This window comes from Somniosus microcephalus, chromosome 12, assembly GCF_052327205.1.
Source record: "Somniosus microcephalus isolate GS21.2 chromosome 12, FLI_Smic_1.0, whole genome shotgun sequence".
Taxonomy (NCBI): Eukaryota; Metazoa; Chordata; class Chondrichthyes; order Squaliformes; family Somniosidae; genus Somniosus; species Somniosus microcephalus.
The window spans coordinates 209,668,967-209,684,841 of NC_140998.1; the positions used below are offsets into that span (position 1 = coordinate 209,668,967).

The window sequence follows — 15,875 nt, forward strand, 5'->3', positions numbered from 1 at the left end:
ACGTCGGCTAGCAATTAGCAAAGCACTGGAGAGGTACCACCAACGCTGCCTCCGCAAGATCCTGCAAATCCATTGGCAGGATAGGCGCACCAACGTCAGTTAGGAAGGCAAATGGTATGTTGGCCTTCATTGTAAGAGGATTTGAGTACAGGAGTAAGGATGTCTTGCTACAGTTATACAGGGCCTTGGTGAGACCACACCTGGAGTACTGTGTGCAGTTTTGGTCTCCTTACCTAAGGAAGGATAAACTTGCAATAGAGGGAGTTCAGTGAAGGTTCACCAGACTGATTCCTGGGATGGCAGGGCTTTCATATGAGGAGAGATTGGGTCGGCTAGGCCTGTATTCGCTAGAGTTTAGGAGAATGAGAGGGGATCTCATTGAAACGTATAAAATTCTGACAGCGCTAGACAGACTGGATGCAGGGAGGGTGTTTCCCCTGGCTGGGGGGGTCGAGAACGAGGGGTCACAGTCTCAGGATACGGGGTAGGACATTTAGGACTGAGATGAGGAGAAATTTCTTCACTCAGAGGGTGGTGAACCTGTGGAATTCTCTACCACAGAAGGCTGTGGAGGCCAAGTCACTGAATACTGTATATTTAAGAAGGAGATCGATAGATTTCTAGACACTAAAGGCATCAAGGGGTATGGGGAGAGAGTGGGAATATGGTATTGAGATAGAGGATCAGCCATGGTTATATTGAATGGTGGAGCAGGCTCAAAGGGCCGAATGGCCGACTCCTGCTCCTATTTTTCTATGTTTCGATGTTTCTCTGTTCTTGCTCAGGCCAACATCCCCAGCATCGAAGCTTTGACCGCGCTCGATCAGCTACGATGGACGGGTCACATTGTCCGCATGCCCGATATGAGACTCCCAAAACAAGCGCTCTACTCGGAGCTCCGGCACAGCAAGAGAGCCTCAGGTGGGCAGAGGAAACGCTTCAAGGACACCCTCAAAGCCTCCTTGAAAAAGTGCAACATCCCCACCGACACCTGGGAATCCCTGGCCCCAAGACCGCACAAAGTGGAGGAGAAACATCTGGGAAGGCGCTGAACACCTGGAGTCTCTTCGCCGGGAGCAAGCGGAAGCCAAGCGCAGGCAGCGCAAGGAGCGCACGTCAACCTAAGCACCCCACCCACCCGCCCCTTCAACCACCGTCTGCCCCACCTGTGACAGAGACTGTAGGTCCCGCACTGGACTCATCAGTCACCTGAGAACTCATTTTTAGTGTGGAGGCAAGTCATCCTCGGTTCCGAGGGGCTGCCTAAGAGAGAGAGAGCGTCTGGTCGATGGGCAGTGATTGGACACTGCTCTTGTGTCTCCAGACTTGGTTTTAACCATATCAAGAGCAAACTGGATGAGTTTTCCCACTTCAAGCATCACTCCCATAGGCCGGGAACACATGCTGGGAAATCCGTCACTGTCCTCTCGTGGTTTGAAAATCGCACGATTGGGGGAGAATTTCTCGAGCGATAGAATTGAAAAGTAGGGAAGTTATGCTAAACCTGTATCGAACCTTGGTTAGACCACACTTGGAGCACTGTGTACAGTTCTGGTCACCATATTATAAAAAGGATATAGAGGCACTGGAGAGGGTGCAGAGAAGATTTACAAGGATGATACCAGAAATGCAAGGGTACACCTATCAGGAAAGGATGAACAGGCTGGGTCTCTTTCCTCTTGAAAAGAGAAGGCTGAGGGGTGACCTAATAGAGGTCTTTAAAATGATGAAAGGTTTTGATAGAGTGGATACAGAGAGAATGTTTCCACTTGTGGGGAAGAGCATAACTAGAGGCCATCAATAGAAGATAGTCACCAAGAAATCCAATAGGGAATTCAGGAGAAACTTCTTTACCCAGAGAGTGGTGAGAATGTGGAACTCGCTACCACAGGGAGAGGTCGAGGCGAATAGTATCGATGCATTTAAGGGGAGGCTGGACAAGTATATGAGGGAGAAGGGAATAGAGGGTTACGCTGATAGAGTTAGATGAGGAAAGACGGGAGGAGGCTCGAGTGGAGCATAAACACCGGCATGGACTGGTTGGGCCGAATGGCCTGTTTCTGTGCGGTATATCCGATGCAATCCTGGGTAATTTGAACCTGAGATGAGCTTCCAACCCCAATATCCGCACCATCATTGAGACCACCCACTTCCACCTCCGTAACATCGCCCGTCTCCGCCCCTGCCTCAGCTCATCCGCTGCTGAAACCCTCATCCATACCCTTGTCACCTCCAGACTCCGACTATTCCAAACCACTCCTGGCTGGCCTCCCATCATCCACCCTATGAAATCTTGAGCTTCTCCAAACCTCCCCGTATTCCTAACTCGCACCAAGTCCCGTTCACCCAACACCCCTGTGCTCGCTCACCTACAGTGGCTCCAGGCCTGGCAACGCCTCGATTTGAAAATTCTCATCCTTGTGTTCAAATCCTTCCTCGCCCCTTCCTATCTCTGTAACCTCCTCCAGCCCCTACAACCCTCCCGATCTCTGTAACCTCCTCCAGGCCCTACAACCCTCCCTATCTCTGTAACTTCCTCCAGCCCCAACAACCCTCCCTATCTCTGTAACCTCCTCCAGCACCTACAACCCTCCCTATCTCTGTAACCGCCTCCAGCCCCCTACAACCCTCCCTATCTCTGTAACCTCCTCCAGCCCCTACAACCCTCCCTATCTCTGTAACCTCCTCCAGCCCCTACAACTCTCCCTATCTCTGTAACCTCCTCCAGCACCTACAACCCTCCCTATCTCTGTAACCTCCTCCAGCCCCCTACAACCCTCCCTATCTCTGTAACCTCCTCCAGCCTCTACAACCCTCCCTTTCTCTGTAGCCACCTCCAGCCCCTACAACCCTCCATATCTCTGTAACCTCCTCCAGCCCATCAACCCTCCCTATCTCTGTAACCTCCTCCAGCCCCTACAAGCCTCCCTATCACTGTAACCTCCTCCAGCCCTACAACCCTCCCTATCTCTGTAACCTCCTCCAGCCACTACAACCCTCCCTATCTCTGTAACCTCCTCCAGCCCCTACAACCCTCCCTATGTCTGTAACCTCCTCCAGCCCCTACAACCCTCCCTATCTCTGTAACCTCCTCCAGCCCCTACAACCCTCCCTATCTCTGTAACCTCCTCCAGCCCCTACAATCCTCCCTATCTCTGTAACCTCCTCCATCCCTTACACCCTCCCTATCTCTGTAACCTCCTCCAGCCCCTACAACCCTCCCTATCTCTGTAACCTCCTCCAGACCCTACAACCCTCCCTATCTCTGTAACCTCCTCCAGCCCCTACAACCCTCCCTATCTCTGTAACCTCCTCCAGCCCCTACAACCCTCTCTATCTCTGTAACCTCCTCCAGCCCCCTACAACCCTCCCTATCCCTGTAACCTCCTCCAGCCCCTACAGCCCTCCCTATCTCTGTAACCTCCTCCAGCCCCTACAACCCTCCCTATCTCTGTAACCTCCTCCAGCCCCTACAACCCTCCCAATCTCTGTAACCTCCTCCAGCCCCTACAACCCTCCCTATCTCTGTAACCTCCTCCAGCCCCTACAACACTTCCTATCTCTGTAACCACCTCCAGCCCCTACAACCCTCCCTATCTCTGTAACTCCCTCCAGCCCCCTACAACCCTCCCTATCTCTGTAACCTCCTCCAGCCCCTACAACCCTCCCTATCTCTGTAACCTCCTCCAAACCCTACAACTCTCCCGATCTCTGTAACCTCCTCCAACCCCTACAACCCTCCCGATCTCTGGAACCCCCTCCAGCCCCCTACAACCCTCCCTATGTCTGTAACCCCCTCCAGCCCTACAATCCTCCCTATCTATGTAACCGCCTCCAGCCCCTACAACCCTCCCTGTCTCTGTAACCTCCTCCAGCCCCTGCAACCCTCCCTATCTCTGTAACCTCCTCCAGCCCCCTACAACCCTCCCTCTCTCTGTAACCTCCTCCAGCCCCTACAACCCTCCCTATCTCTGTAACCTCCTCCAGCCCCTACAACCCTCCCAATCTCTGTAACCTCCTCCAGCCCCTACAACCCTCCCTATCTCTGTAACCTCCTCCAGCCCCTACAACCCTTCCTATCTCTGTAACCACCTCCAGCCCCTACAACCCTCCCTATCTCTGTAACTCCCTCCAGCCCCCTACAACCCTCCCTATCTCTTTAACCTCCTCCAGCCCCTACAACCCTCCCTGTCTCTGTAACCTCCTCCAAACCCTACAACTTTCCTGATCTCTGTAACCTCCTCCAACCCCTACAGCCCTCCCGATCTCTGGAACCCCCTCCAGCCCCCTACAACCCTCCCTATCTCTGTAACCCCCTCCAGCCCTACAATCCTCCCTATCTATGTAACCGCCTCCAGCCCCTACAACCCTCCCTGTCTCTGTAAACTCCTCCAGCCCCTGCAACCCTCCCTATCTCTGTAACCTCCTCCAGCCCCCTACAACCCTCCCTCTCTCTGTAACCACCTCCAGCCCCTACAACCCTCCCTATCTCTGTAACCTCCTCCAGCCCCTACAACCCTCCCTATCTCTGTAACCTCCTCCAGCCCCTACAACCCTCCCTATCTCTGTAACCTCCTCCAGCCCTACAACCCTTCCTATCTCTGTAACCCCCTCCAGCCCCTACAACCCTCCCTATCTCTGTAACCCCCTCCAGCCCCTACAACCCTCCCTATCTCTGTAACCACCTCCAGCCCCTACACCCCTCCCTATCTCTGTAACCCCCTCCAGCCCCAACAACCCTCCCTATCTCTGTAACCTCCTCCAGCCCTACCTATCTCTGTAACCCCCTCCAGCCCCTACAACCCTCCCTATCTCTGTAACCACCTCCAGCCCCTACACCCCTCCCTATCTCTGTAACCCCCTCCAGTCCCTACAACCCTCCCTATCTCTGTAACCTCCTCCAGCCCCTACAACCCTTCCTATGTCTGTAACCTCCTCCAGCCCCTAAAACCCTCCCTATCTCTGTAACCTCCTCCAGCCCCTACAACCCTCCCTATCTCTGTAACCTCCTCCAGCCCCCTACAACCCTCCCTCTCTCTGTAACCTCCTCCATCCCCTACAACCCTCCCTATCTCTGTAACCTCCTCCAGCCCCTGCAACCCTCCGTGATCTCTACGCTCCTCCAATTCCGGCCTCTTGAACATCCCCCGATTTCCATCGCTCCACCATTGGCGGCCGTGCCTTCAGCCGCCTGGGCCCCGAGCTCTGGAATTCCCTCCCTAAACCTCTCCGCCTCTCTCTCCTCCTTTAGGACCCTCCTTAAAAACCGACCTCTTTGACCAAGCTTTTGGTCGCCTGTCCTAATATCCCCTTATGTGGGTCAAATTTTGTTTGATATTCGCTCCTGTGAAGCGACCTTGGGCCATTTTACTCGGTTAAAGGCGCTATATCAATGCCTTGTTGTTGCTGCTGCACTGTTTGCAGCCCCGTGCAGAGACGCGCTGATCCGCGCCTATAAGCAGCACCCGTGGACCCAAGCTTCGACTAGTCACAGAAGAAACGGTTATCCCAGCGAGTCCCCGCAGGCTCGTGGATTCTCAAGGGCAAGGGTATAATTCAACTTCAAACAGAGAGATTGGAAATTATCTCTCATCACATCAGCATTAAGGTCGAGACAGACTGAGGGGTGGTGGGGGTGGGGGGCGGGTGGGGTTCTAAGGGACTGTGCCAAATAAGGCAAGGGCATTAATTTCTTAGCCTGCAATTACTCGTGAGACACACTGCAGGCCATGTGATCAGCAGCCATTCAGTAACCTGCTGCCTGTTATTTAGCATTTATGTGATTGAAATAATTGCTACTGGGGATGAGGCGAGTGAAGAATATAAAGCGGGTAAGAACAGCCGGAATCAGACAGTGACTGGGAGCCAGGACGGGAATAACGTGAGTTAAATCTCCTCTCTGTATCTGCCTCCTGAATCGCGCCAATGTTTTCTCCTTCGCTAGCCTATCGCCACACGTCTTTGCTTTCCTATCACTCTGCATCTGCTGTTTGTCTTTCCAAACGGTCGAGGGACTCCAGTTAGACCTGGGGAGACGGGAGAAGACTGGGGTTGTTCTCCTGAAGGCAGAAAGGAAAATAAATTGCTCCCGCGCCCTTCACGACCACCGGACGTCTCAAAGCGCTTCACAGCCAATGAGGTACTTTTTTGAAGTGTGGTCACTGTTGTAATGTGGGAAACGTGGCAGCCGATTTGCACACAGCAAGCTCCCACAGACAGCAAAGTGATAGTGACCCAGATCATCTGTTTTTGTTATATTGGTTGAGGGAGAAATATTGGCCCCAGGACACCGGGGAGAACTTCCCCTGCTCTTCTTCCAAATAGTGGCCATGAGAGCAGACGGGGGCCTCGGTTTAACATCTCATCCGAAAGACGGCACCTCCGACAGTGCAGCACTCCCTCAGTACTGCCCCTCCGACAGTGCGGCGCTCCCTCAGTACTACCCCTCTGACAGTGCGGCGCTCCCTCAGTACTACCCCTCTGACAGTGCGGCGCTCCCTCAGTAATGCCCTTCCGACAGTGCGGCGCTCCCTCAGTACTGACCCTCCGACATTGCGGCGCTCCCTCAGTACTGACCCTCCGACAGTGCGGCACTCCCTCAGTACTGCCCCTCCGACAGTGCGATGCTCCCTCAGTACTGCCCCTCTGACAGTGCGGCGCTCCCTCAGTACTGCCCCTCCGACAGTGCGGCGCTCCCTCAGTACTGACCCTCCCACAGTGCGGCGCTCCCTCAGTACTGACCCTCTGACAGTGCGGCGCTCCCTCAGTACTGCCCCTCCGACAGTGCGGCGCTCCCTCAGTACTACCCCTCTGACAGTGCGGCGCTCCCTCAGTAATGCCCTTCCGACAGTGCGGCGCTCCCTCAGTACTGACACTCCGACAGTGCGGCGCTCCCTCAGTACTGACCCTCCGACAGTGCGGCGCTCCCTCAGTACTGCCCCTCTGACAGTGCGGCGCTCCCTCAGTACTGCCCCTCTGACAGCGCGGTGCTCCCTCAGTACTGACCCTCTGACAGTGCGGCGCTCCCTCAGTAATGCCCTTCCGACAGTGCGGCGCTCCCTCAGTACTGCCCCTCCGACAGTGCGGCGCTCCCTCCGTACTGACCCTCCGACAGTGCGGCGCTCCCTCAGTACTGCCCCTCCGACAGTGCGGCGCTCCCTCAGTACTGCCCCTCCGACAGTGCGGCGCTCCCTCAGTACTACCCCTCCGACAGTGCGGCGTTCCCTCAGTACTGCCCCTCCGACAGTGCGGCGCTCCCTCAGCACTGCCCCTCCGACAGTGCGGTGCTCCCTCAGTACTGACCCTCCGACAGTGCGGTGCTCCCTCAGTACTGACCCTCCGACAGTGCGGCGCTCCCTCCGTACTGACCCTCCGACAGTGCGGTGCTCCCTCAGTACTGACCCTCCGACAGTGCAGCGCTCCCTCAGTACTGCCCCTCCGACAGTGCGGCGCTCCCTCAGTACTGCCCCTCCGACAGTGCGGTGCTCCCTCAGTACTGACCCTCCGACAGTGCAGCGCTCCCTCAGTACTGCCCCTCCGACAGTGCGGCGCTCCCTCAGTACTCCCCCTCTGACAGTACGGCGCTCCCTCAGTACTGCCCCTCCGACAGTGCGGCGCTCCCTCAGTACTGACCCTCCGACAGTGCGGCGCTCCCTCAGTACTCCCCCTCTGACAGTACGGCGCTCCCTCAGTACTGTCCCTCCGACATTGCGGCGCTTCCTCAGTACTGCCCCTCCGACAGTGCGGCGCTCCCTCAGGGGCACCGGGTTCCAGGTCATCACCACTCGCTGCGTAAAAAAGTTTTTCCTCACATCCCCCCTGTATCTCTTGCCCAAAACCTTAAATCTGTGTCCCCTAGTCCTTGTACCATCAACTAGTGGGAACAGCCTTTCCCCGTCTAGCCTATCCAAACCCGTCAAAATCGTGTACACCTCGATCAAATCACCCCTCAACCTCATTTGCTCTAATGAAAACAAATCCAGCTTCTCCAACCTGTCCTTGTAGCTAAGATCCCCCATCCCCGGAACCATTCTGGTAAATCTCCTCTGCACCCTCTCAAGGGCCTTCACATCCTTCCTAAAGTGTGGTGACTGGAACTGGACACGATACTAGATAGAGTAGATCGGGAGAAACTGTTTCCAGTGGCAGGAGGGTCGGTAACCAGTGGACACAGATAGAAGATAATCGGCAAAAGAGCCAGAGGGGGAGATGAGGAGAATTGTTTTTACGTAGCGAGTTGTTGTGATCTGGAACGCGCTGCCTGAAAGGGCGGTGGAAGCAGATTCAATAGTAACTTTCAAAAGGGCATTTGGATAAATATTTGAAGGGGAAATTCACAGGGCTGTGGGGAAAGAGCGAGGGGGGAGTGGGACTAATTGGAGAGCTCATTCAAAGGGCCGGCACAGGCACATTGGGCCAAATGGCCTCCTTCTGTGCGGTGTGATTCACACTAACCTTATTTGCTGAGCAAAGTGAAGCAGTTTATCACTGGCCACCGACAGCTCGGGCTGTGAGACTCGAGTCCTTCCTGCAACCTTCTCCGTCTGAGGGATTAGGGCTTCCCTCCTGTCTCTTCCGTGTCAGCCATGGCTCAGAGGGTTTAGCCTGCTCTCTCGCTTCTGAATCAGAAGGTCATGGGTTCGGGCCTTCTCCTCCGGAGACTTAAGCCCATAATCATGGCCAACAGTCCCAGCACCAGCACTGAAGAGGCGCTGCGCTGTCGGAGGGGCCGTCTTTCAGATGGGACGTTAAACCAAGGCCCCCCCGTCTGCCCTCTCGGGTGGACGTAAAAGGTCCCTCAGCCACTATTTGGAAGAAGAGCAGGCGAGCAGGGAGGAGAGGTGTCCCCGGGGCCGATATTTATCACTCGGCCAACATCACTAAAAAAAACAGATGATCCGGTCATTATCACGGAGCTGTTTGTGGGATCTTGCTGTGCGCAATATTGGCTGCCTCGTTTCCTACACTACAACAGTGACCACACTTCAAAAAAAGTCCTTCATTGGGTGTGCGGCGCTTTGGGACGTCCTGAGGTGGTGGAAGGCGCTATAGAAATGCAATTAAACCTCCTCCGCTCGCTCGCGATTTTGGAAGAAATCCCAGCGGAAATGTCCAGGGATGGGCTTATCGTTGGGGGTAGAATTCACCTGGGGAGGCACCGCAATACTGAGGGGTATCTATCTCACTCTCTGCCTATCCCCGTCTCTCTGTATCTCCTATCTCTCCCTGTCCCCCTCTCTCTATAACTCCTATCTCTTCCTATCTCTGGGGTAAGAGTGGGCAAGAACATGGCAAATGGAATACAATGTGGGGAAGTGTGAAGTTATCCACGTTGGTAGGAAAAACAAAACAGCAGAATATTTTTTGAATGGTGAGAGACTGGGAAATGTTTGCACTCAGAGGGACCTTGTACATGAATCAAAGGGTGTCCTTGTACACGAATCACAGAAAGTTAACATGCAGGTACAGCGGGCAATTAGGAAAGCAAATGGTATTTTAGATTTTGTTACAAATGGATTAGAGTATAAGATTAAAGAAGTCTTACTGCAATTATATAGGGCCCTGGTGAGACCACACCTGGAGTATTGTGGACAGTTTTGGTCTCCTTACCTAAGGAAGGATATACTTGCCATAGAAGGAGTGCAACGAAGGTTCACCAGACTGGTTCCTGGGATGGGGGGATTGTCCTATGAGGAGAGATTGAGTAGACTAAGCCTATATTCTCTAGAATTTAGAAGAATGAGAGGCGATCTCATTGAAACATATAAAATTCTTACAGGGCTTGACAGGGCAGATGCAGGGAGGATGTTTCCCCTGGCTGGGGAGTCTAGAACCAGGGGTCACAGCCTCAGAATAAGGGTTCGGCCATTCAGGACTGAGATGAGGAGAAATTTCTTCACTCAGAGGGTGGTGAATCTTTGGAATTCTCCACCCCAGAGGGCTCAGTCGTTGAGTATATTCAAGCCAGAGATCGATAGATTTTTGGGAAGGAAGGGAATTAAGGGATATGGGGACAGTGCGGGAAGGTGGAGATGAGGTAGAAGATCACCCATGATGTTGTTGAATGGCGGAGCAGGCTCGAAGGGAAAAATGGCCTACTCCTGCTCTTATTTCTTATATCATTATGTTCTATTCCCCTCTCTCTATATCTCCTATCTCACTATCACCCTCCCTCTATACCTCCAATCTCTCTCTCTCCCTATCCCCCTCTCTCTCTATACTTCCAATCTCTCTCTCTCCCTATCTCCCTCTCTCTATACATCCAATCTCTCTCTCTCCCTATCTCCCTCTCTCTATATCTCCAATCTCTCTCTCCCTATCTCCCTCTCTCTATATCTCCAATCTCTCTCTCCCTATCTCCCACTCTCTATATCTCCAATCTCTCTCTCCCTATCCGCATCTCTCTATATCTCCAATCTCTCTCTCTCCGTCTCTCCATATCTTCAATCTCTCTCTCTGCCTAGCCCCCTCTCTCTATATCTCCAATCTCTCTCTCCCTATCTCCCACTCTCTATATCTCCAATCTCTCTCTCCCTATCCGCATCTCTCTATATCTCCAATCTCTCTCTCTCCGTCTCTCCATATCTTCAATCTCTCTCTATCTGCCTGGCCCCCTCTCTCTATATCTCCAATCTCTCTCAACCTCTCTCTATATCTCCAATCTGTCTCTCTCCCTATTTCCCTCTCTCTATATCTCCAATTTCTCTCTCCCTATCTCCCTCTCTCTATATCTCCAATCTCTCTCTCTCTCTCCCTATCCCCCTCTCTCTCTATCTCCAATCACTCTCTCCCTTTCTCCCTCTCTCTCTATCTCCAATCTCTCTCTCCCTCTCTCCCTCTCTCCCTCTCTCTATATCTCCAATCTCTCTCTCCCTATCTCCCTCTCTCTCTATCTCCAATCTCTCTCTCCCTATCTCCCTCTCTCTATATCTCCAATCTCTCTCTCCCTATCTCCCTCTCTCTCTATCTCCAATCCCTCTCTCCCTATCCCGCTCACTCTATATCTCCAATCTCTCTCTCTCTATCCCCCTCTCTCTCTATCTCCAATCACTCTCTCCCTATTTCCCTCTCTCTCTATCTCCAATCTCTCTCTCCCTCTCTCTATATCTCCAATCTCTCCCTCTCTCCCTCTCTCGATATCTCCAATCTCTCTCTCCCTCTCTCCCTCTCTCTCTATCTCCAATCTCTCTCTCCCTATCTCCCACTCTCTATATCTCCAATCTCTCTCTCCCTATCCCCCTCTCTATATATCTCCAATCTCTCTCTCCCTATCCCCCTCTCTCTATATCTCCAATCTCTCTCTCCCTATCCCCCTCTCTCTATATCTCCAATCTCTCTCTCCCTATCTCCCTCTCTCTATATCTCCAATCTCTCTCTCCCTATCTCCCTCTCTCTCTATCTCCAATCTCTCTCTCCCTATCCCCCTCTCTCTATATCTCCAATCTCTCTCTCCCTATCTCCCTCTCTCTCTATCTCCAATCTCTCTCTCCCTATCCCCCTCTCTCTCTATCTCCAATCTCTCTCTCCCTCTCTCCCTCTCTCCCTCTCTCTATATCTCCAATCTCTCCCTCTCTCCCTCTCTCTATATCTCCAATCTCTCTCTCCCTCTCTCCCTCTCTCTCTATCTCCAATGTCTCTCTCCCTATCTCCCACTCTCTATATCTCCAATCTCTCTCTCCCTATCCCCCTCTCTCTATATCTCCAATCTCTCTCTCCCTATCCCCCTCTCTCTATATCTCCAATCTCTCTCTCCCTATCTCCCTCTCTCTCTATCTCCAATCTCTCTCTCCCTATTTCCCTCTCTCTATATCTCCAACCTCTCTCTCCCTATCTCCCTCTCTCTATATCTCCAATCTCTGTCTCCCTATCTCCCTCTCTCTATATCTCCAATCTCTCTCTCCCTATCTCCCTCTCTCTATATCTCCAATCTCTGTCTCCCTATCCCCCTCTCTCTATATCTCCAATCTCTCTCTCCCTATCTCCCTCTCTCTATATCTCCAATCTCTCTCTCCCTATCTCCCTCTCTCTATCTCCAATCTCTCTCTCCCTATCTCCCTGTCTCTATATCTCCAATCTCTCTCTCCCTATCTCCCTCTCTCTATATCTCCAATCTCTCTCTCCCTATCTCCCTCTCTCTATATCTCCAATCTCTCTCTTCCTATCCCCCTCTCTCTATATCTCCAATCTCTCTCTCCCTATCTCCCTCTCTCTATATCTCCAATCTCTCTCTCCCTATCTCCCTCTATCGATATCTCCAATCTCTCTCTCTCCCTATCTCCCTCTCTCTATATCTCCAATCTCTCTCTTCCTATCCCCCTCTCTCTATATCTCCAATCTCTCTCTCCCTCTCTCCCTCTCTCTATATCTCCAATCTCTCTCTCCCTATATCCCTCTCTCTATATCTCCAATCTCTCTCTCCCTATCTGCCTCTCTCTATATCTCCAATCTCTCTCTTCCTATCCCCCTCTCTCTATATCTCCAACCTCTCTCTCCCTATCTCCCTCTCTCTCTATCTCCAATCTCTCTCTCCCTATCTCCTTCTCTCTATATCTCCAAACTCTCTCTCCCTATCTCCCTCTCTCTCTATCTCCAATCTCTCTCTCTCCCTATCTCCCTCTCTCTCTATCTCCAATCTCTCTCTCCCTATCTCCCCCTCTCTCTATCTCCAATCTCTCTCTCCCTATCTCCCTCTCTCTATATCTCCAATCTCTCTCTCCCTATTTCCCTCTCTCTATATCTCCAATCTCTCTCTCCCTATCCCCCTCTCTCTATATCTCCAATCTCTCTCTCCCTATCTCCCTCTCTCTATCTCCAATCTCTCTCTCCCTATCTCCCTCTCTCTCTATCTCCAATCTCTCTCTCTCCCTCTCTCTATATCTCCAATCTCTCTCTCCCTATCTCCCTCTCTATATATCTCCAATCTCTCTCTCCCTATCTCCCTCTCTCTATATCTCCAATCTCTCTCTCCCTATCCCCCTCTCTCTCTATCTCCAATCTCTCTCTCCCTATCTCCCCCTCTCTCTATCTCCAATTTCTCTTCCTATCCCCCTCTCTCTATATCTCCAATCTCTCTCTCCCTATCTCCGCCTCTCTCTATCTCCAATCTCTCTCTCCCTATCTCCCTCTCTCTATACCTCCAATCTCTCTCTCCCTATCTCCCCCTCTCTCTATCTCCAATCTCTCTCTCCCTATCTCCCTCTCTCTATATCTCCAATCTCTCTCTCCCTATCTCCCTCTCTCTCTGTCTCCAATCTCTCTCTCCCTATCCCCCTCTCTCTATATCTCCAATCTCTCTCTCCCTATCTCCCTCTCTCTATATCTCCAATCTCTCTCTCCCTATCTCCCTCTCTCTATATCTCCAATCTCTCTCTCCCTATCTCCCTCTCTCTATATCTCCAATCTCTCTCTCCCTCTCTCCCTCTCTCGCTATCTCCAATCTCTCTCTCCCTATCTCCCTCTCTCTATATCTCCAATCTCTCTCTCCCTATCTCCCTCTCTCTATATCCCCAATCTCTCTCTCCCTATCTCCCTCTCTCTATATCTCCAATCTCTCTCTCCCTATCCCCCTCTCTCTATATCTCCAATCTCTCTCTCCCTATCTCCCTCTCTCTATATCTCCAATCTTCCTCTCCCTATCTCCCTCTCTCTATATCTCCAATCTCTCTCTCCCTATCTCCCTCTCTCTATATCTCCAATCTCTCTCTCCCTATCCCCCTCTCTCTATATCTCCAATCTCTCTCTCCCTATCTCCCTCTCTCTATATCTCCAATCTCCCTCTCCCTATCTCCCTCTCTCTATATCTCCAATCCCTCTCTCCCTATCCCCCTCTCTCTATATCTCCAATCTCTCTCTCCCTATCTCCCTCTCTCTATATCTCCAATCTCCCTCTCCCTATCTCCCTCTCTCTATATCTCCAATCTCTCTCTCCCTATCTCCCTCTCTCTATATCTCCAATCTCTCTCTACCTATCTCCCTCTCTCTCTATCTCCAATCTCTCTCTCCCTATCTTCCTCTGTCTATATCGCCAATCTCCCTCTCCCTATCTCCCTCTCTCTATATCTCCAATCGGTCTCTCCCTATCTCCCTCTCTCTATATCTCCAATCCCTCTCTCCCTGTCTCCCTCTCTCTCTATCTCCAATCTCTCTCTCCCTATCTCCCTCTCTCTATATCTCCAATCTCTCTCTCCCTATCCCCCTCTCTCTATATCTCCAATCTCTCTCTCTCCCTATCTCCCTCTCTCTATATCTCCAATCTCTCTCTCTCCCTATCCCCCTCTCTCTATATCTCCAATCTCTCTCTCCCTATCTCCCTCTCTCTCTATCTCCAATCTCTCTCTCCCTATCTCCCTCTGTCTATATCTCCAATCTCTCTCTCCCTATCCCCCTCTCTCTATATCTCCAATCTCTCTCTCTCCCTATCTCCCTCTCTCTATATCTCCAATCTCTCTCTCCCTATCAGTTCAGTTCAGTTCAGTTCAAATGCTTTATTGGCATGAAAGTTTACAGAGAACCATATTGCCAAAGCTTACATAGCAAAAAGGTACAGTTTTCCAACATTCTGTAGGTGTCAATCGATTTGACATTTGTTGGGTATATACAATATTACTTTTAAACAATATTAATTTTAAACAGTCTTTCTACTTCATTTGGTACGTTCAATATTAATTTTAAACAGTCTTACTTTTAAACAGTCCTCAGGTTGTGACATGTTGTTACATATTTAGCCCCAAGGTATGGTCTGTCTCCTTCTCCTAGGACTAATCTCAATTTTGACAGATCATCCAATTCCTTGAAATCTGGGGTTGTTTGGCTTAGCTTGTTGAATAATATGTTTCTTGATGTGTTGAATTTTTCGCATTTTAGGAGGAAATGCATTTCTGTTTCAACCTCGCCAGCCAGACATTGATCGCATATTCTATTCTCTCTAGGCTGCCAGGATTTCTTGTATCTGCCTTTTTCAATTTCCAGTTGGTGGTCGCTTAGTCTGTACCTGGTGAGGGTCTGTCTCTGTTTTGTGTCTCTGATGGTCGTGAGGTAGTCTGCCAGTTTATATTCTCTTTTTAGGGCCCGGTAACATTCTAATCTGCTTTGGTTTTCGGTTATTTTGTTCCAATGTTCCAGGTAGGTTTCTTTGCATTGTTTAATGATTTGGTTCACTCGGATTGGTGTTTGGACGGCTGTGTTGGTCTGGGGCTGGTCAGGGTCCGGCTGAGTACTTAGTTTCAGTAGCAGCTGACTCAGGGGACTCTTTTCTGGGTTTAGCTCTTGGGTCTGAAAGGCTTTGAAATGAAGGGTGTCTGGGGAGCTAGATTTGAGGTGATTTAGGAAGTTTAGTGCTCGTTTTTGGATGTTTATTATCAGTGGGTATCTGCCTAGTTCGGCTCTGCATGCATTTGTTGCCGTTTTTCTTTGGGTGCGAAGGATGCTTCGGCAGAATTCTGCATGTAGGGCTTCTATTGTGTGTTTTTCCCATTTAGTGTAGCTTTGGTGATTTAGCGGGCCCCATACTTCACTACCGTACAGTGCAATGGGCAGGATTATGCTGTCAAAAATTTTGAGCCAGATTTTGATTGGGATTTGGATGTTGTAGAATTTTCTTTTTATTGCATATAGGGCTCTTCGGGCTTTTTCTTTTAGTGCATTCACTGCTATGCTGAAGCTCCCTGATGCTGTAATAGTTAGACCAAGGTAGGTGTAGCTCATAGTGTGTTCTATAGTGGTATCCAGGGTAAACTATCTCCCTCTCTCTCTATCTCCAATCTCTTTCTCCCTATTCCCCTCTCTCTTTATCTCCAATCTCTCTCTCCCTATCCCCCTCTCTCTATATCTCCAATCTCTCTCTCCCTATCCCCCCCTCTATATATCTCCAATCTCTC

General features: G+C 51.2%; 1 protein-coding gene across 2 annotated transcripts in view; it reads left to right on the top strand.

Annotated features, from left to right (window-relative positions):
- Positions 1–5,682: 5,682 nt before the first annotated feature.
- The window catches only part of LOC147109993 (uncharacterized), a 49,994-nt gene continuing 39,801 nt past the window's right edge, over positions 5,683–15,875 (top strand). Inside the window, exon 1 of one of the 2 annotated variants that reach the window (XM_086004231.1) lies at positions 5,683–5,881. The gene's annotated coding sequence lies outside the window, so the exon portion shown is untranslated. The remainder of the gene's footprint in view (positions 5,882–15,875) is intronic. The other variant, XM_086004232.1, reaches the window with a different exon arrangement.